This window comes from Paramormyrops kingsleyae, chromosome 21 (assembly GCF_048594095.1).
Source record: "Paramormyrops kingsleyae isolate MSU_618 chromosome 21, PKINGS_0.4, whole genome shotgun sequence".
NCBI lineage: Eukaryota > Metazoa > Chordata > Actinopteri > Osteoglossiformes > Mormyridae > Paramormyrops > Paramormyrops kingsleyae.
In genome coordinates, this window is record NC_132817.1 from 3,757,219 (window position 1) to 3,779,771 (window position 22,553).

The 22,553-nt window shown below is 46.4% G+C and overlaps 1 long non-coding RNA gene across 1 annotated transcript; it reads right to left on the reverse strand.

Annotated features, from left to right (window-relative positions):
• Positions 1–1,175: 1,175 nt before the first annotated feature.
• LOC111846489 (uncharacterized) lies at positions 1,176–22,157 on the reverse strand. The gene is made up of 5 exons (XR_002838895.2): positions 21,873–22,157; positions 21,380–21,414; positions 21,234–21,308; positions 2,763–2,856; positions 1,176–1,498 (listed from the first exon to the last, which is right to left on the reverse strand). It is a non-coding gene; the product is annotated as an uncharacterized lncRNA (long non-coding RNA).
• Between the last annotated feature and the right edge of the window lie 396 nt (positions 22,158–22,553).

Here is a 22,553-nt window from a genome sequence, read left to right on the forward strand (position 1 = left end):
GTTAGAAACAAAACACTCATTCTTCCATCTGTTAAGACTTAAAATGTCTTTTTGATGGTATAAAATAGGTCTTGAAAGCAAATACCACAACTGCAAAGTCAATATACAAGACACATTTTCATATGAAGCGTTTTCAAAAAAAAAATTGAGAGAAAAGGAAAAAAAAAATCAAGACAATTACAATCTTATTATGGGGTTTTATGTAACTCATTGGCACTATATTGAATTCCAGTCATGGGGAAATGTTCACTAGTGTTTGAAGGAAGTTAATCTAAAATACAATAACAAATTGCGGAGTCCCTCCCTTTAATCAGCCATTTATTCATATCGGCCTTTTCAATTCGCTCCAACACCTGAACTAACAATATCTGGTCGCTAATTCCTGTGAAGCGCTCCTGGTATAACAATTTGCATTGTTAATGGGCGAGATTGACTCCACTTTTTCCATGTTTTTTTGTATCTGAGCCAGCATGGATTTTTCTCCATCCTATTGTTGGCTTTTTGAATTAAAGAGTTTGAATTTGATTACGAGGTGAAATGGAAATTTCTTTCGTTAGCAGTATTTCCCTCCGGACAGCCAGCGTTGCCCCTGTATATTATTGTCTGGATTATCAGCAGCACCATCCTGGAAAAAGCAATTAGCGGCCGTCCCCTCTGGAGCGCCGGCCCGGCAGCGTGCACGCATTGCGGTGGTGCTGCCACTGGGGGGCGCTCCTCCCCGCCTGTCCGTGCCACACACACGGCCCACTTGTTGATTGCATCTAATGTTATTTATTCTGCAGCACAAACTCTTTCCCATTAACAATATTACATGCAATCTCAATTAATAAACAGCTAATATTCAGTCTGTTGGGGCATGCATGAGAATCACATCCATCACGCGTGAAATCCGCACACACTCTCACAATGATGCATTTTCATAATAATACGGTTTGGTTAGAAAAGTGTAACAAGTATCATTGCAACAAAAAAAGGATTGCAACAGGGAAGTGAGAATGACAACACGCAGAGTGACATTATCTGAAGCCGGTAAACTCAGGGGGGCTGACACAACGATAACGGAATTACTGCAGGATGAATACAAGGCAATGAGAGACAACCGCGCTTTTTCAGGCTCTCTGTCACTACTGGTAAACCGGATGATAAACAGGCACAATTCAGACAATACTACAAAAAAACGGAAATCATATTTATTTGCGAGATGAAATTTTACGTGTTTCTACAGATTTCGTGTGAAGGAGGTGCGCCTTCCGTTTAGAGCTGCTGTCAGTGGTGGGGGAAAATTTTTTAGACATCTGGTTCAGAATCAAAACCAACAGACCTCAATGAAGTCAATCGCCACCTTGATTGTTGGTCAGCACAACAGCAGCACGATCAGGCAGAGAGACACAGGACTGGCACAGAGTGAACCATCAGCTTTGGCTGCTCCAGTTCATGGGTCTGGGGGCTTTGGCCAGAGCATCAGGTGGGGTTCGGACGTGACATCCAGCTCCTCACTCTACAGCATGAGACAGAACAACTAGTACATAAATCTCCTGCAGGAGACTTGAGGAAGGTCTACGTTACAGGCAGAGGAGCCCTTGCAAATTTACATACCAGTTATGACACTCCAGATCCTTGCTGGAGCTGCGATTTCCCCTGGCATCTTGGAGAAATCCCTCCTGGCACACAAGGATGCCTTCTAATCACATCAGAGGCCGGTATTAATGCTAAGTGGTGCCTCGGGCAGCCTCGTGCAGTGTTTCCCACTCCAGTCCTCGGGGACCCACAGCCAGTCCACGTTTTTGCTCCCTCCCAGCAAAGGGGGAAGGGAGCTGGGAGGGAGCAAAAACATGGTGCGCCTATGGGTCCCCGAGGACCGGATTGGGAAGCACTGGCCTAGCGAGTTTGGCCCAGCGATGGTAACCCAAAGCTGGCAAGCAGATCCTGAGGGTCGCTCCAGTCCCTGCAGAGGCCTTGAAGTACTATCCTCCAACAAGGTGCCTCACCTGAACTCCATGAAAATATCTAGCAATCTCAAGCGGCCTGTAAGGCCCTCAACCAAGCACAGCAACGTTACGCCTCAACACCTCATGTTTTGTTCAGACCTTTTCACGCCATGCTCTAGCAGCGGAAACGTTAGACACAAGGAGTAACAGTTGGTCTTACACCCAGCAGCAAGGCGATAATGAACTACCGCATACGTTATTGTACGCGGTGGTTAAGGGGGGTACGGGACACCTCCCATTTCTTAATCCTGCCATTGATTCTCAGCATGCTACAGTAGCGCTGTCTGTTGTTGCTGGTAAATGGAGAATCGTGAGGTCAATTCCCCCCCACCCCAAAGTGAGTAACCGTAGTGACAGTGAGTTGCGGCCCTACTCGATTTGATTATATGCTACTTCTACACCACCCTTAACTTCGCCACCGCCCCCCCCCCCAGCAACTAATCCCCACCCCACCCCCCATGCAGGCCTGTTTCCTGACAGGCGTCTGGTGCGTCAGCAGGCAGTAGAGCGTGGCGTTCCCAGGAAGCCGCTTCTGCACTGGGGGGGGGGGGGGCAGGGGGGGGGGGTCCATGTTTGCCATCACCTGCTCAGGAGAGCACAGCTCTACAAGATTGATGATACCGTTCCAGAGTAACAAAGGATCTCCTGACTGTGGGAGCCTGCTTATGAGACCTGATAGACTTGTCATCTCTTAATAAACATCGCTGATGTGTCACTGACAGCAACCGCTGCCGAGAGAATGGCGAAAATCGGCGGCGAAAATCACGGACCCACCTCAGTGCCGGCTGCCGGCGTGATGCGGGAGTCTGGACCGCTTCCTCTCACCAGACTCTTGGTGTGACGGCCCTCGGCTAAACATTTCCACCTCCTGCGCCAAAGTCATAAGTGATAAAATTCACAACACTAGCTAGCAGCCTTAATACCCACATACCAGCAAGGAAAAGGCGCGTGTTATGCTCCTATTTACACAGAAGAAATATTACAGCTTCCCCGCAATTAAAATGGGTGAGTAGCAGGAATGGAGAAGGTTCCATATTGACAGAAATATTTTCATCATCTGCAAAATCAATGGAGGTATTTTTAAAAAGCACAGTCCAATCCAAAGTAATAAACCGCTCACGATCACATAAGCATTAGCCCACACAAACAAACCATCCATAAAAATATCGGGGAGCAGTGTACAGTGCATTTGGGGCTGCGAATCGAGAATTAAAATGTAAACATAGTGCATTTGACAGGCAGGCTGGCTGTAAGCCCCCTTCTGTATTATCTGTGTGTTCCTACAGCTCCGTTATTCTCCATCTAAAGTCTCTCCTCTTTAGTGTGAGCCGATCATTTCATTACTTCATCTGTCAGTCCTTCCCGGGCTGTTCGCTGCCTTGACTGCAGTTTAATTGGCCTCGCCGGATGAAAATCGCCCGTGACGCAACACGCTAGACACAGGGAACGGGCCACGAGAGTCGCACGCAGAATTACTGAAACGTCAGCCGCTCAAAGGAGCCGCATGTCTGTCTGCAGTGAAAGGGGAGTGTGGTGTGTGCGCACTTGTGTGCGCGCGTGTGTGCGTGCATCCTCGGGTACAGAGAAGAATTTCTCTGAGAACTGGAATAACCTCCCACCCCACCACCACACCCCCCCCCCCCTCCCCGCCGCCCGACATCAAACAGGGGACACTGAATACTGTTTCAACAGTCAGAGTAGTGCTGGAGACCAAGTCACAAATACAGAAAAGATACATGATCAGGAAGGGAAAAAAAACTATGATAGTGAGCTCTGCCACCTTTACGGAGTCTGCCGTTTACAATATTCTGTATTTTCAGTGGGAAAAGCGTTGTTTCTGTCACAATTCAATCTCCCAAACTCTCCCTGAACACTGTATAATACCTAGTTAAAGCCAGCAGGGTGTGAAATGGTATTTTAAAATAAATGAAACCGACTAGGAAGCGGAGAAGTGGTGGGATATTGCAATGTCAGGCTGACAGACAGGCCCCGAAATGCAGCAAGAGTTATCATCTTAAAGAAAACGGGATTAAATAAAAACCCACACCCACCGGTGCATTTCCAGCTCTGATATTGACACGGCAGTGGCGGGGGCCATTTTTCATTGTCTCATCAAGACAAAGCATTATGGGATATCAATCCTGCCCTCGCCATCTGATGGGCCGAGTGCAAAGTGCTGGATATATACATTTCATTATGCTACCCCGTGTCAGTGTCCAGAAATCAAGCGTGTGGAGGTCCATCCAAGCGCAGCCTGCTAAGGGAACCTTAAAGGAGCATTGCATGGGTGAATTGTGACCACACAACCCAGCTTCAGGCACAGTCTGCTACTCATGGTCTGTCGAAAAATGCATCTCCAACTACCGGGACCTTCCCATTACTGCCGTGGTCCCGACAGTCTCCTTGGCGCGCGATCCACTGACCTGCGCGTCGTTAATTAGTCTCATTAGCAGACATGACGGAGATGCGATTAGTCTCTGCTCCTGTATTTCCGTGGCGTCTCCTAACCATGCTTAGCACGACGCCGGCAAACCTCACCAATCCGGACGTGCAACTGCTAGCTCCCTGTAACTCTTGGTCACACATGGGATCTCCACGATTAGCAAACAGCGGGGAGGGTTTTTTCACAGCAGCTCATCGTGTCTTTAAGCCCGAGTTCTTCGTCGAAAAAGCAGTGAGGTCAGCATGACGGATGTCCCACGAGGTCCTTCGGTGACATCGATCTAAGTGTCGCGCACGGCCTTCCGCAGAAACACCGCGAAACGCAGTCACGGGATGATTTATTTTGCCCAGTGCAGTGAGAGTAGCTTCCCACAATTACCGTTAAAACACAAAAGCGCACGTCGCACTTTTAACCTTGGGAACAGGTGAATCGCCGGGGATCGTTAATTCGGGGAGCCGGCTGCATTAACCTGGGGTTACACTGGGAGGGGGGGGTCCTGTGACACGCTTATGCGTAAACAGATGGTGGGTGTGTGGACCCAGGGGGGTGGGGTGCTCGCATGTGGGTATTCCCGCAAAAACGGGGACCGCAGGATCAGCGCATCCTGGCCAGAGTGAGCATAATGCAGCACATGTCTGGAAGGCATGTTATGTTTGTGTCGGCTCTAGGGGGCGTCCCTCGCATGCCGAGTCTGGGGCAGATTCCAGGGGGAAAATCCGATATCCCCGATGGGAGTTCGACGCGGGGCTGTACGTGCTGCTTGCTTCCCTGTGGAACTTTCCGGAACGTGCCTCAGGCCCCCACAGCAAGCATCACAGGCACGTGGGGCTGCGATCAGAAAACCTGCCGTCAGTATTCAAGGACGCAAACCTACAAAACTTTCTCTACTTAAAATTAAACTTTAAAAAAAAAAAAAACTAGGGGCTAAATTTTTAATGCCCACCTAAATTCATTTTTAACACATAGATTTTTTTAATACATAGATTTTTATTTTTATCTTTGAAAAGACTCTTGAAGAGATCTACATTCTGAAGAAGCCCGTGTGAGGTGGACAGAGAATAAAGGCCCCACAAAACGGACACACATTCGGGGGGATGCCAGCATCCCCTTTGTCCCTCTCTCACCGCAGCAGAGAGAGAAAACCGGCCACGTTCCCAGCCCTGTCTCTCTCCTCTCCTCTCCTCCTTCATCTCAAGTATTTGCTTAGTCAAGCAAAAATCAAAACGGGACTTCACCAGGGTGAGACCTCCCTTTTATGGTTGAATAAACTGGAGATATCAGAGCCAAAACACGAGCCACTTCTCCTTCCTTTGTTATTTAATTTTCTATTATGCTTCTGCCTGTAATGAACAGTTCCCCCAATAATTATCCTGAATTATATTACCCTCTTGCCCTTGCTGAAATGCAGTGTTACCGTAATTATGTGCAAAATTGCATACGGTTAGCCTTCTAGCACATTCCGACTTGACCAAGAGCAGAGGAGCCGTTTCCTCATGATTTTTATATTAAAGGAAGGCGCCCCGTTAAGCATGAATTTATGGGACTTTGACAAATCTAGCCTGAAATGAAAACAGCCTTGGAAATTGGGGGGTTAGCATGATTACACTGGCTGTTAACAAGCAAATTCACTTACTTTTGTGGTGTAGTAATTTTTATAACACATACATGCAAATACATATACAGATGCACATTTTTTTAAAACTGGTCTTTAAATGCATTTTGCAAAAGCAACAATAAAAATATTAACTATTCACCATACAACGAGTATAAATCTGTGAAACCCCACAAAAGTTGGTATCGAAAACCAACAGGATTAACAAGTTTGGCTGTAGGGCCACCACCTGAAGAAGCACACAAATAAAGCGCCTGCCCCCCCCCGAAGGCACCCCCCCCCCGCAAGTCGCTTCCCTCCACACGGCCCACCGCGAGGCGCCAACAGGAGGGCATTAATCACGGCGAGAGCAGGGTCCCTAAGCGGAGCCGCAATAACAGCCCCACTGGCCACTGCCTTCTACAGCCACATGGAAGAGTTAATCCTCTTCAACTGTTGAACTCTGGCAGGCTTCCTGCCCCGAGGGCCCTGCAAGACAAGGGCGCCTTTGTCCAAGCTGTATGTGCTTAGATGACATACCTGGGGGGGCACAGGCTTCAGACCCTCGGGGCGGGGGCTTCGCTACGGGCAGGATTAGGCGCCTTACAGCCAGAGCGCCAGAACCTAATGTTTCAGCATTGAGGTCCCAGCTCTCCTGCCCCTACGCTGGGGTATCGCTCCCCTCCAACCCAGCACCGAGGTCAGAGCCATCCCTCGCAGGCCACCCTCACCGCGCACGAAGCTCCGCTCGCCTCTCACGTGTTGCCGGGTACCTCAGCATGATCCATGTGCTCGGGGCGACCTCGTTCTGTGTAATGAAATGAGACAGAAAGGGAGCTTGAGGGACCGGACCCTACGAGGTGTATGGCGGTCAGGACCCCGGACTCTACGAGGTGTACGCCGGTCAGGACCCCGGACCCTACGAGGTGTACGGCGGTCAGGACTTATGCACAAACCAAGTATGTCTTGGTCATTTTGTAATTTACACCACAAAGTACACATTCCAAAAAAATACATATTCATTATTTCGGTTTGAAATAAATCTTTACCAAAACGGTAAAATAAATTACCAATGTTTATGGCTGCCTAGCCGTCTTTCACAAGCTCTGCTCAACGGGGCCCAAATGAAAACATGAATTTCAAGGGGGGAATGAAACATATTTAGAGAGATGATTGGCTGGAGGGAATTTAAGACTTGACTGTACAAATATTAAATCACTTTGTTGCTTTTTATATCTAGCTGCTTGCCTGTGTCTTATCATTCATGCTAGATCACGAGATCTTTTTCCTGTTTTTTGGTCACTTAAACCACATGCCCATGCTGGCTCCCCAGAGCCGAACGTCGTCATGCCAGAGCCCTAGGCCCTTTCGCATGTTTACACGCTCACTAATTGCGACCGCATTCATGTGACTTCGCGTTCATTAACAAACACTCACTGTCGTCGTTCTAATATCATTTCCAGTATAAATCTGAAAAGCACAATAACCGCCTGCTTAGACTAGTCACCACTGCAAGTAATTATGTTCGTCGAAAGTGTTTAGTTTGGCAGCACTGCAGAGGAGTCCAGCTTCAAGGGAAGCCTGTTTCTGTGTGGAATAATGCAGCTCACAGGCTGATGCGGTTACAAACGTCACAGGGGCCAAAAACCCAGAACCAAAGCATTCCTTTCAAATTTTTGAAGCACATTCTCAATATTTAAAAAGGTTTGAATATCAAAAATATTAAAAAAATGTCAGTTCAAATTAAATCTGCTTATTTTTTCAATAAAAAAACACAATAATAATAATAATAATAACAACACAATTTATGAAATTCTCATCGGACGAAAGGTGTCAAAAAAGTCAAATGAACGAACCCGGCACGCCTTTGTGCGGTGAGCGGGGGAGGTCTTGCGCGTGTTAGGTGAGCGTGTGGACAAACGCTGCACGCCCAGGGCAGGGCACTGCACACAAACAACCTCCATGGGCAATGTGCCCGTGCCCGGCAATCCCTCTGCGGGGGGGGGGGGGGCAACTTATCTTCTCAACATTTCTCGCTCCCACTGTAATGTTTGAGTGGGTGTTACAAATATTCCACCCAAACAGGAACTGGAGCCCAGCACAGTTCTAGAAGCATATTTTTACAGCATTGGGTTTCACAGAAACATTAACAGCTCCTTTAAATGCCCTATAATTACAAAGCCATAATAAAAAGTATTTCTAACGTAGCCCTTAATTACAGGGTGAATACAATTACCTTTGGCTTTCAGCTATTCTGTTCAGAATGTGTCACGCAGTCAGTCCACAGCATGTCCACATAGTTTTTGATCCCATCATCCAAATGACATGACATTTAATGTTTTTAAACGGATTCTAACGAGTGGAATCACTTCGTTTACTTTCATAATTAGAAACCGAGAGAGAGAGACATTTTATGAAAACTTCATAAAACTATTAATTAGTTAAATCAGAAAAGCATAATACCAACATCAGAATCAGGTTTATTTGGCCAAGAAACACATGGCATTTGTCTCTGGGGGTCAGTACAGCAGAGACAGACACAGTTAATACAGCCCAACACATACAGTTCTGGTGATTTATACAACGTGGAATTGCTACTGATAAATACATTAAGAGTGCAGGAGTGCATGTCAGTGCAAGGGCTGCAGGAATAAACACTGGCAATACGAAACAATACGAAAAGGCTTTTTCTTTACTGTCAGCCACTGCTCTGTGGTGACGCCACGCCTACCGACACATCAGATTATGAACGTTGCTTGATGAGCCCGGTTTAATATTTAGGCTCCCGGTACAGGAACAGCACTCCACTGTAACTTCAGCAGCTGGGTCTGTTAATTATCCATTAACGGCATCATTGAAAGACCTCATTGTTAAGAAAATTTACTGTAACCTCAGACATGTCTGCCGCTAAGAAGCAGAATTCGGCGAGAGTAGCTAAATAATGAAATAACGTGCTTTATGGGAGCCGCCTGTCGGAGCTGCAGGGGCCACAGCCCTCCAGGTGTGAAGGGATCCCCCCGAAAAGGCCGCCGATCACGCGGCAACAATCTGACACAAAGTACTAAATGCTAGCGCAGAATTCCTGGCCCGTCAGGACAATCCGAAGCTCCCGTTAATCCAATTTGCTCAAGGCCAAATGTCTGATGTGTCAAAGCAATTTGTAAGAAACCACTTAAGAAACCAACTGTTTTTTTTTTTTTGGGTGTGGTAGTGAGCAGGTGTGCCCACATGCAGAACCCCCCCCCCCCCCCCAAGAGTGAAAATTAACTGATTAAAAAAGAAAAGACACCAAAGGAGCAAACAAGAGACCAGTCAGGAGGAGGGAGGACAGCCGTTCATATCGCAGATCGAAACCTGCTGAGAACAGAGAGGCCGGTGCCACCCTGACCACGGGGCCCAAGCCACGGAAGGGGGAAGAGGCGAATCCCCATTAAGTACAGCGGCTTGCATTGCATACACAAAGCCACAACGAGGAGAAGGATTGGGAACGCGCGGAGGGAGGAATGACGTTCGGCTAGCCTATAGCATTCTCCAGAGGCCTCCCAGGGCTGATCTGTTAACATGTTTGCATAGACTCTGCATGAACAAAGGAAAGGCCCCGTCTGCTTGGGCTCCACGCACCTCCTGTGACCCTGCACGTTACCGCCTGACGTTACTGCCCGACGGGGAGTTTTACGCGTTTCAGTTGATTGGCAGGGCGCCGCAAGCATTAGAAGACGCACACATGCGTGGAACAAGAAAGATGTCGTTAATGTAAGGAGGTTAAGAGGCCCAGTGATTCCCTCCCGCTTTGTGCTTTGTTTGTGTCTCGGGGACGACCGAAACCCTTGTTTGAGCAACACTGCCCTCTGCTGGGCCTTCTGCAGAATGCCACTGCGACAGGAGGCAGTTCAGTGAAGAGCGCCGCCCACTAGGCCGCAGGTGGATGTGTCCACATCCTGGACAGACTGTGGAGCGGCTTTCTGCAGCTGTGAAAGTAGAGCCGTGTTAGAGCTACGAGCTGTGCTCTTAGATATTAGGAATTCACATCAAAACACGTGTAGATTCGATTAAACTAGTCAGCCACTTTGAATAACATCAAGGTATATTTTACACAAATTTGATGCCAATATTCTTAAGATTTATTAGGCGAATGCAAAATGCAAAGCTAATGTTGAGTCCATTTCCCCTCCGGACACGACAATGATTAATTATGTGATACATTATTTACGGCAACAGGAGGCATGGTGGTTAAGGACACAGATTGGTTCGAGGCCCATTGTAGAGACTTAACCTGAAGCCTTCCTGTAAATATCCCACCAAATACATAGTCCATCGCTCCAACAAAGGAAGAGATGCTCCCTGACCAGAAGTAATCAACTGATCCAAGTTCAAATGGAAATTTCTGGGCAAAAAAAAAAATCCACCTGCTACACAGCAACGGATCTGAAACGGCATGGGGCACCACAGAGCAGGAATCGAGAACCAAACATTAATAAAGCGTTTCCTTAAAAATACATTCTGGTTTTATTCAAATGATCATGACTGTTCCCCTCTCCTCCAAATATCTAGGTAGCATCAAGGCTCTAAAGATTAATCAGGTGATGTCCTGTTCTTCAACACCCACCTAGAGTAAAAAATATAAAAACATATAATTCCAGAATCTTGTCCCTGGTAGGCCTCAGACCTATTAAGCTCTACCAATGTTTTTTAATGCAAAACCCCCAATATATGTCCCAAAAGACCAGGAGCACAAAAGGGGCCACTCAGCAGGCTTGGTCCCCCCCCCCCCCCCCAGCCCAAAGGGGAATATTGTGCAGCCGTTGCAAATGGTCGAGTCCCTGAGAATATTTTCTGAGCCTGGAGGAAAAGTCAGAACAAAAGAGCCCCGCGTCCCGAGAGAGGGATCAGAGTCACCGTCAGATGTCACAGGAATTGGTATCGTGTTAAATCTCTAAATAGGCTTGGTCATTACTGAACAGTTTTCAGCATTAACAACTCCAATAAACCAATAAAACATTTCATGCTTTCTATAATGCTACATGAGCACTTCAGTGTTCTGGTGAATATTAACATGGATATTTCTCACAGGCTATACCGCATTGTTTTATTTTAAGCATGTTTAAGGTTTGAGGGCCAGTTAGATTTTATGACCTAGAAACAGTGATAAATGTCTAGAAGAACACTTACAGTAAATGCATTAATTAGTCGACCGGCTCAGTCTATTATCCTATTTTATCATTAAGATCGCCTGTAAAAAGTGCTTAAAAGTAATTGATAGTGCAAAAGGACATCATAAAATCTACCTAAATCGCACAGAGGGGGAAAAAAAAGTTAATTAGCAGACGTATTACATTTTCCGAATCCACAATAAAGAATTACATTCTGAGAAACCTCCTATTCTCATTATTTTCTGAGGGCTAATTGGATTTATAATAGATAAGTAATTAGAAAATCAAAAACGTTAAGTTTCCAGAAAATAGTCTTCTTTAATCATTTCATTTTTTTTGGAGATTAAAAGTGGAAAACATGGCTGGGACAAGTCAAACCGTACAACTGTGGGCTTTAAAATGAACACATGCATCAGTCACACGTCACTCCCCAGGGGGGTGACACCAAAAGGTGAGACTTCATCTCCTGTGTGTTACACATTCATTGCATTTGCACTCTGCAGCAGATAATTCCCACTTACTGATTAAAAGAAAAAAAAAAAAAAACGACCAAGGTTTCTCAGAGTCTCTAAATCCTGATGTTGTCAATTCAATCCCAGAAACTTAAGCCAGGGCAGTAGCCGGCATAGCGGTTAAGGAGGTAAAGCTGCGTAAATGGGTGGCTTTTCTGTTGTACCACTGGTTAGCGTGCTTTGTTAAAATACTGAACGGCAAAAAAAGCAGGAGTCACTTTGGTTAAAAACAAATAAATTATCGGTTCACACAAACATAAGTACTTGTGTTTACAGCGACGCCATGGAAACCATCAGGATCTGTTTCACGTTTCCCAGCAATAAGCGGAGCAGCTCAGCCCTTTTGAAGGCCTTTCCATCAGCGGTGTGAACTGCAGCGATGTTTAGGGCTCTGTCAGAGAGACAGAGTAAACTCGCCTCTGCTTCACAAACACACAGCTGCTCTCCAAGTAACCTTTGGACAAGGTGGTCTTACTCTCGATTCCCCTCCAGGAAAAGAAAACAGGAGAAGAGGCGAGCTGCCGGGCCGATGCGAAGCCGTAAAAGTTGAGGAGCCCCACGATAAGAGTCATTACTCTGTCAGGCCAGAAGCCCTACTGGCATAATTACAGCCGCCCCTCCGATCAAGCCAATAGTGAAATGAACACCTTTCACTTCACACACACACACACACACACACACACACGTGGTTCCTCGGGACTGAACGGCTGAAGCCCCACAGCAAGCTCAATATTCAAAATATTCAAAAATAAATACAACAAAAGGACGACAAAAAAGAAAAAGCACAGAAAGCCCATTTGGGTGTGTTTTCATCTGCCAAAAGAAATAGGGCCAAATTTCTTTTAAGGGAAAAATGAAGGACTTCCATACGAAGCCTATCAACAGCCACAGCATCTGACAACACGGGCCAGCCTTGGCGGACCGGGCCAGAACAGGCAGATTTATTTGTGCTGCTGTCATATTGTTTCGCCATTTGGCACAGCTCCGTGGAAACCGAAAGCGCTTCCCTTTCTCCCTTCTTATTCCCAGAATAAAGTCAAACATCTGGGGGGGGGGGGTGGCGTGCAGCCTGCGAGCTCTCTGCTCAGAGCGTCGTGCCAATTTCATCAAACCTGGATAAGGCATCCCTTAGGCAGGTAGCCGTGGTAACGAGAGGCCCAGCGCCTGGGGCTCCATTCAGCCTCTCCCCGTGGCTCCCCTCTGGAGCGAGGCCATTTTGTCTGTTCGCCGGCACCAACCCCCCCCCCCCCCCCCCCCCTCCCAGGCGTGCGGCCGCCATCTCGGTGCTCTTCGCTCCCGCCGCTCACCTCCCAACAATGTGGCCTACATATGTTTGGACGGACTCCTGCCTCAGTGCGGACGACACAAAGACCGGACTGGCCTGGGACTCGGCACGATTGGCCCCGCTCTCCTGTGGGCGGAGCATAACCGGCATGCCACACTTGTTACTCCGCCTCCGCTGTACGAGTTCGCAGTTCAAGCTACAGGGAGATTATAATCGCCTGCATATTTCATGGAGATGATTAATTAACACTGTGGCTATCTATGACCGCTCGTTCACCTATCTTTATGCTTTTATATACTGTTATTAAGTCCAGCCTTCTGCATTTTGGGGCACCGGTACCTTGTGTTAAAAGGGTCAGATTTCAGATTGACGATCTCATTAGATGTAGCCCTGAGAAATCGAAGGCATATAATTAAAGTGATTTCTGTGACACGGGGAGATAAAAAAGCCCGCTACCGCGCTGCCGCTGTTCCTGTTCCCAGGGTCCTTTGCGTGTGGTGACTGGTCTGGCCTTCTGTGACAGATGATCTATTTCAGGTTAAGCTTGACGCTAACGCGACAGTGCCGAGCCACCAAAAATACATCCGCATCTGCGTAATGGATTGTGCCAGTGGCTTTGATCTGGGGACCTCCACATTAAGTGAGATAGGCCGCCCAAAGAACAGACGTCAACCAAGGGCCTGGGGACCCCAGGACAGCCGCATATATACACCCTGACAGCCACCGACGCTGCTCCGAATCTCCACATACACTCACTTTGTGGGGGAACATTCTGGATTCCACTTCAAAGTGTAGGCTGTGTTTTTTTTTTGGCCCCAGCGTGGTAATTGTCCGTACCCTCCCTCGCCACCGGTCCCTCATTTACGATACGATGTGACAGGCAGGCCTCTATTCTTAACTTCCCCTCCCGGGGCCACGTTCCGCGGGGCGCCGCGGCTGGTCGTCGCCTCCAGAAGGACCATCTGACTTGACTCACGCGCTCCGCTCCTAGGCAGCGTCTCAGACAGCTCCAACCATCTGTTAGAGGCCTCCGCTTAGCAGCAAGACGCATCCACAGACAAACAGGCCAATTAGGGGATTTACCGCATTAATTACAGACGCACGCCAGCTTCAGCGGGCTTTTTTCGGGATTTTTGTACAGTTTCGAGCGACCGTAGCATGCTGGCACTCTGCGTTTTCAATCCCGCTCCCTCCATGAGACGCTGATTAAGACTGACGGCCCACAGACAGCTGAAACAGTCTCAGGCACTGAGGAGGAGCGTGGAGCAGAGACTGGACTGGATGTCCCGGGAACGCGGCTGAGAACCCGGAGATGTAAACTAGAGGAATTTCGGGAATGCAGTGGCGTGATTCGGGGGAGGAGAGCCCTGCCACTCTCACGCCGACAGCTTTTGTTCTAAATCAGTGTTAAACTTTAATGTTTGCCCGTAATCTGCCCTCACCGCTGTGCTAAATTCAGCCATTCCCAACTACGCATCCACTATCAATTATTATAGCCTTTTGATGTGAAAGCAAGAACCGAAATTACCGAACAACCACAAGATGTAATTTCAGTCTCCTAGGCCCACATTTACAAAGCAATGCTAAAAGTCAGTATCAAAGGCAGTATCATCACTACCACCATACTATTAAACCTTATTTAAGTCTCTGTTGAGACCATGTGACCTTGCCACTCCCAATGATGACACTGAGGTGGAAGGTTTTTTTTACCTCATTTTTATTGTGCCAAACACAATAAATGTTGGATTACACTGAAATGCAGAGAGTTGGCAGCAGGCCAGACGCCTTCAGCGCAGACGCCTTCAGCTGTACTCTGTACTCTATGCTGTTCCACACTTCGGATCCCTCAACACCAGCCTCCCAGGACTATCGGAGCGGGGAGCCACTGACTACCAAGACCTGGGGTTGAAGGGGCCCCATAGCTGCCAGAACACATCCAGTTAAAGGAGAACAAAGCCCTCGACTCGGCTCCTAGAGGCTCCGAATGGGTTCAGAAAACTGCTGGCCTGTGATTCCCAAAATCACCAGGCCGTGGATCGTTCACCTTTCATTGGGGAGGGAGGAGGGGGCTGATGAACGATAAGCAGCTCAAGAGTAGAAGATAGACGTGCAGTTACCAGAGGAGAAAGGAGGAGAAGAGCCGGCCAAGGGGGCGCCCCCTACTGGCTGGGAATGCACACACAATGAGGCCGCAGCCCGCCCTCAGAGGACCAAGTCGGACAGCTTTATGGAGTGTCTGGAGCTGTCCGTCTAATGGGCGCGGTGGCCTTGTCGGAAGGGGCTGTGTTTTATTTGCTCTGAGAGTGACAGATGACTGCAGAATGGGGGGGGGGGGGTGCACAGGACTCCACTGGTCACTGTGCCCCTATCAGCCCTTCATTAACATGACAGGGCTCTCCTTGGCATCACTTTGGTGGGACACAGAAACACATGCAGGTGGGTGGACGGGGGGCAGGCCGTGCAGTTTTTACAAGCACAGTGCTGGGGCCCCGTGCTTCATCCTTGATTTTAAAAAATATATAGCGCTTTTAACGGGTTTCACAGCACGCGGCGTTTAGTAAACGCTATAAATCGCTCTGAAAAAAATAGCCCCTGCCAGGCGAATAAATGAAATAGGGTTAGAGATAAACGCAGGAAACATTGCAGCCCAGAGATGAACTATAAAATGACTCCCAAACTCATGACAGGAATGCAGAGAAAACACAGGTCTGGCTGCAATGGAGCCTGTCCACTCAAAAAGATTGCTTAAATGGCCGTGTACATTTAATTTGAAGAATATGGTTCTCAAGGCTGCCGTTTGGTGACCTGATGATTCCCTCTAGTCAACAGGGCACTTTGAAAACATTTTGTTCTCATGTTTAGGTGTCTGTCAGGCCGTCAAACTGTGCAGACACATCACAGCAGCGATCCAACAGCGGCAACGCAGGCGGGTAAAGGGTTAATGTCATATGCTGTGCAAAGACGTCACATGAAAAAATTGAACATAACTCTGGATTCTCTAACTAACCAGACTAACACTCTGTCACATAATAAAAACAGAACTTCAGGCAGTTCGGGGGGAAAAAAAAATCAAGGTTTTACACTCTGCTGACTGTCATATCTAATAACTGTAACACAGTATCACATATACTGATCTTCCCAGGAACAATGACTTGGATAAACAGCATTTCTGTCACAAAGCATTAATAAAATACTTTAGCTATAATCTCCAAATGTATTTTTTCCTCATTCATACGTTTAATTCGCCGAGACACCAGTGGAAAAAGGCATACTGTTGTCAGCCATACATGAACTGGAGCGGACATGTGACTTCGGGAAAGAAAAGGACCCACACCGAGAGTCTCTGTGAGAACAGAAACACACCGAGTCTCTTTTTAATTACTTTCCTATATTTTTAACAAAGGGGTAGTCTAACAATGAGAGAGGATTCTCAGCTGGCCTGTCCCAGTTATTTGATGGTGGAAACTGCACTTATTTCAAATTGCTATGTAGATTAATTTTCTGATATGTAAAGCATTGTTCCGCATACTAATTTGACACCGTTCTTATTGTGAAAACCAAACCAATTTATGGACACATAATTAATGGCAGAAAGTTCACTTTTGTAAGCAGCTTGTAACCAGGACGGAGGTAATTATCTCCCTCTCTCTCTTTTTTTAAAGGGGGGAAATTATATAAAAAGCTCAAGCAGCTTACTGCACTCAGGCTGGGTTCTTAATTGCTTTCAGCTTCCGGGGGCATTTCACAGGGTAAAGACACTGTACAAAAGAATAAGCAAAGTCAATGCCTGGTAATAATAATCAGCACTGGGCAATGCGATAAAACAGAAGCAAGACTGACACCTCAAAAACAATACTAGCAGCATAAAGATTTGTCTTGGAATGATTGTGGGTAATCACTAGAAGGGAATTTGTGAAATAGCCCAGTGTTTTTGAAACCAGTATGTTTATTTGTGAGAAATCGAGCTAATCTTCCCTGATCGCTTCAATCCTCATTACAATTGTTACGCTGTGATCGCTCTCTGGTGGTGACGAGGCAGAACTGCAGATTAGCATACAATGCCCTGCTTTGGTTGGACACAGACCAAGACATAAAACTTTGGGCAGGAGAGGTCACAATGCAGCCAGATCTGAGATTTAGAGATAGTTCAAAAGCTGGGTCTTCTGTTTTTCTAGAGGCAGACAAGTCCAAACGAAGCGGTCACTTCTGACAGCCAACAGCTTGTGTGATGGGGCCCACACAGCTGACAGGGGGTCACACTGGGACACCAATGGCCAGTGTTTGGGGGTCTCTGGGGTCATTCCAGGCCATCAAGCATTCCAGTTCCGGACCTCCAAACTCCTATAACCTGGGCCATTACTGCCAGTCTCAGACTTACCCTGCGACTAATTAAGAAAAAACACGAAGGACCATCATCATTGATCAACCTGTTACTGATTCGGCAGGTTTATGTTACCGTATCAGATTAAATTTTCCATCCATCTATCCATAACTGCTTTAATTTCTGAATTGGCATCCGGCCGACCAGCCGCGCTATTGACTCATGTTAACGCGCGTCCACATCACCCTGGCGATGGCTGTCCTTGTTTCAACCTGCTCTGCAGGCTGGAGAACATGAGCTCAGGAAATTAAAATCTCTAGGAAGCTGCAGGACAGTTCTTATGGGGGAGCTGAGGACATGCTGGGACCAGCCTCTTCAAACACATAACACCTCTACTGCATCCCAGGGACTCAGGGGCTCAGTCTGGGGGGTGTCCACGAGTACCCGACTACAGCTGACCCTTCATGAAGCCACGTGTCCCGCCACCCAGCAGAAGCGTCTCTCCCACGCCTCCAACCTCCATCATCCTTCTTGGAATCAAGCAGCAGAAAGTGGCCTAGATTCAGACTGTGCGTCCCAGTCATTCAGACCACATGTGTCCGTTTCTTTTCAGCACCACCCACTTTCATAGCTCAATCAGCACCCAGGGAACATGCAAGAAAGCCACCATCATGCACTGCGTCATTCTCCTGACATGGCCACTGCTCGCCCAGAGGTACACCGGCCCAGGACCTGGGCACGGCACAGCTGCTACCGCATCCGGCTGCTCTGCGACCATGTAACACACGAAAGAGACTCCGAAAAAGGGGAAAAATAAGCCTAAATTGCTACTTTGAGGTCATAAAGCCATAGCGTCCAAGCTAAGAGAACTGTAATATGAAACCACAAGCAGGAGCTCAGGCAGATCTTAAACCAGAGCAGCCCCATGTGACCACGTGTCTGTCCTGCGAACAATCAGTGTGCATTTCACTGAGAGCAAAACAAAAAGGGCGGCCGGGGGGGCTCACAGGATGGATGAAAGCTGAAACCACGTCACTGGGTGGCATTTCACACCCGATCGTTATTTACATTATGATTTCACCCATTTAAGCAATTCTGCACTTCTAAATACCGTTTTATGTCTATGCAAATCTGTGCATCTATTCTTTTAATTTTCATTTTATGTAAATTGTAGCAGGTAAAAAAAAAGTACAAATGTACAATAATAAAAAAGATATTCTACTTTATTTATCTGTTGTACCACGACCCCGATCAGCCAGAATCACATTCTATTGTGTGAGCGAACGCGTGTCTAATTTAGCTGCGAATCACAATAACTTGAACTTTGACTTTGATTTAAACAAATGGATATTTTACTGGGGCAATTTAGGTCAAGTGCTCTGCTCAAGGGTACGACACCAGCGTCTCTTCTGGGAGCGGCAGCCCTCCAATTAGACGTCCGGATCACTTATCGCCACGTCTCCCCTGCGGACCGGTGCTTAAAACAACAGAGAACCCCCGCCTGCGGTGAAAACGCTAACAATCAAACACGCTGAAAACCTAAATGGTGCATAATTATTTCGAAACAACATTCAAAACTAAAATAATAATTTTGAAAGGGGTAGTGATAAAAGGAGTTTCTCTGGCTTCAAACAGGTCACAAGAAGTCAGTAGCGTTGCACCAGTGGTGGAAGCAACCAGAAGGTTATACCATCTTTAAAGTGGAAGGTGCCGTCTTTATGTTCCAAATCCGAGGTCAGCTAATGCAAAAGCCCTTAGCTGAGGGCAGCAGTTTTCATGGCCAGCCAACTTTTTAATGGCTTGCATACATCAGCTCTTTAAAATCGTAACGACGGAGTGAAACGCGCTGCTGGATGCCGCGTCCCGTGCAAAGATCCCAGCCCGATATACCTGCTCTATGGGGTGTATGAACCCGGCGTTATAGTGTACAGGAAGCTAGAAAACATGGCTTAAAATCGAGAATAATAAAATTTAAGGGCCAATATCATAGATTATAGTGCATTTAAAAACCCTTTAAGGACTGAAAATTAATCCTCCATGTGCTTTTGAATCAACCCTCTGCGGGTTTAACGCCAGAGAATGACATGACATCAGCCTAACCGTACAATCTCATATCGCAAGCGAAAGTGGCCTTGCCTATCTCCACCAGCAAACGTTCAAAGGAATCGCTTTGTTTCCACGTCACATTTTTCAGCCTCTGCACTGCTCACATGTGCAGTGCGACACAGTGACCTGCATCCCTCCAGTGGGAGATCCTTATGAGGAAATGCACCATTTTTTCACATATGTTTTTGGGACTCAGTTGACAGGCATGTGGACCATGTGGGTTTTCTCTCCAGGGACCGGACAGACTGCAGCCGCATCATCTCAGGAGTCTGTAAGACATACACCGGCGTTTCTGTACCATTACGGTGGGGTGACACTTTCTATATGACTTTGCCAAGATGGAGACTCCCTACCAGACAGGTACCATTCTCACCTGCATTCATTTCAGGTGTGAACAGATACACTCCTCTCTCACCCCAGTATGAATGCTGATTTTCATGCAAAAGTGTAATGTAAAGGACAGGACCTATTTGATCATGAATAACGATTAAACTGATTAAAGACTGGCTCTGGACTGTACCCCCTGCTCAGCCTGTCTGTCTCACAATGCAGGAGATAAGCAGCATATATATCCTCCTCAATGTGCTCTAAGCTCACATCACAGCAGCTACACCAGTAATACCAGTACAGTATATATGTGATGTGCACATGTCAGTCTCTGGTTTTTATTTTGAACATCAGGCCTAAACTGCGCATGGCCTTTTACTGCAAGCACTGAATTCTGCATAAATGTTTCATGTCGGCCAAACTGCCAGAAAAACAGTGCAGGGACGCATCTCACCGCAAAAGCAGATCAAATACGTAGGACAGAGTTTTTCAATGCATTTCTGATTTATAAATTTTTCTCTGCAGCTCCACCTAGTGGTGTATCCCGTTCACACAAAAATTAAAAATGGATAGACACCATCTGATGTGATATTTGCTCTTGTCTTCAGTGCAAAGTGTCATTGTCTGGACAGACCTTACAGGAATAGCCAAGAGGGAATCAACCACTCTCTCTCTACAACAGTTTTATTCATGCTGTCACAACCTAAACCATCTTCCCATGGTCACAGGAGGACAAACAGAAGGCGAAGGTGTTCCTCAGCCTCCTCACCTGCGTTAATGGCCATTGACCAGCTGGTGGCACTATTTCGTCGACTTTGCACCTTAATGTGAATAAACCCAGAAACCCCAGAAGACAACGGAGCTTATGGTACGTTCGTTTTTCTCTCGGAACTCGGAAATTCCGAGTTGAGTGACATCACGTCCGACAATCTCCCATTCGAGCTACCCACATCTCGGAACAAACATGGCTGCCTCCATGAACACGTTGCTGTGTTGTTGCTTTATATTTTACCAGATTTGGAGTTTTCCAAATGGAGAAAATTGAGAAATGGAGATTTTTCCGAGACAAACAAGAAACACGAACTAGTCAAACCACATTAAAAGCTTTATAAAATAAGTAAAAGCTTTATCTTTTTTCCAACGGTAAACAAACTACAAAGAAACCAAGTCGCCATGTTGAAATTACGTCACTTGGGCAACTCGGACAACTTTTATGACTTTAACGTCATAAAAGAGGCGTGTTTCCGAAGGGAAGTGACGTTTTTCGTGACGTTTCGTGACGTTTTCATCCGCGTTCCTACTTGGAGAGAAATAATCGAACGCACCATTAGTGAGGGGAGTGAGGGAGAATCTGTTTATAATGTCACGGAACATAATATTCTGTTATATCGAGTAGTTGATGCAAATTACGGTGACCATACGTAGTTTTTGGGAGCTAAAAAAGTCTGAAATGTACATTATTTCGCGTTGTTTAATGTTGACATTTGCTTTCTACAGTCCGAATACTCACCGTGTGCATATTTGTGTTCCTTCGACGTTTCTATTTTCCCGTTATCCTCTTTATTGCAATTAAAATATACACACCCTAGGGCAAATGGCATTTTAATAGGAGGCATTGCAGGAATAATTTGGTTTAATTACAGACTTGGTACTTACAGCAAGTTTTCCTAACGCTTGCATATTACTTGGACCTGGAAAAGCATGAGTTAGTTAAGGTAAATACGATTGTGAAATACAATCTTTCATCTTTCAACAAACATATTACTGCTGATTGAAGGGCCAGAGTCAGCTGATCAGCCGCACGCCAGATAAGATGGGAACCTCGGAAATACATCCAGAGAAATTAACAATGGCACAATCCTGCCTGAGCAAAGCAGAAAAGCCAATAATGTGGGCTTTCGGCGCGTCCCCGATAAGAAGGTATTACACAAACCGGGGCACTAAAGAATACAATACTACCGAGATATATCTGCGATGTATTACACTTAAATACGCAAATAAAATTGCCTTATTTTCCAACAAGATGAAATAACAAATTGTTCTTTAGACCGGTTTTCATTTGGTTACGTGAATACCGGTAAAATAACCTCCCAAAAATTGACTCTACGGAATATTTCTTGATGTAATTAGAAAATATCAATAGGCCTACCTTTTCAGATCAAAATATAAATATGTAAATGTTGATCCGCAACATCTCCGAATATCTGAATTGAAAAAATACGTTAATGTCTATAAACAGGCTTTGTCTATAAGTTGTCTATAAGCAACTTCATTGCGGTCTGTGGCGACCAGCAAACTGAGGTAAACTGGCATACAGCCAACTGGCATACAACTGGCACGGCCGCTCTTCCCAATTTTAAAATATAATCGAATGTGTGACTAAGTTATAAATTATATTTGCTAGGGATTTCGTTCCACCGGGGGAGGGGGCGTACTCAATTATCACTGCAGTACTTCAGAAGAAGACAGCGCAACTTCGCGCCATAGTGCGCTGCAGTAACGATGGTGGACTGTAGAGGGCGCTAAAGGTTCTGAGGTTAAATGTCGCGTGCAGCGAGCGCAAGGACAGTGACGTAATCGTGGACATGAACCATGTTTCGCTTCCTTTCGGATTTGCTACATTATAACGAGAAATAATGGCCATCTTCACTGTGGATTTTAATATCCTAAGAAAATCGTACCTTTTAGCTTATTTGGATAGTTTAATTGATTAATAGAATCCATTTGAATAAAACCCGACTTCTTAAAATCAAACGGGAACAAAGACTGAATGCCTTAGATTCGAAGATAAATAACGTACGGCCATGAAATCTCACATAGGTCGCAGCCT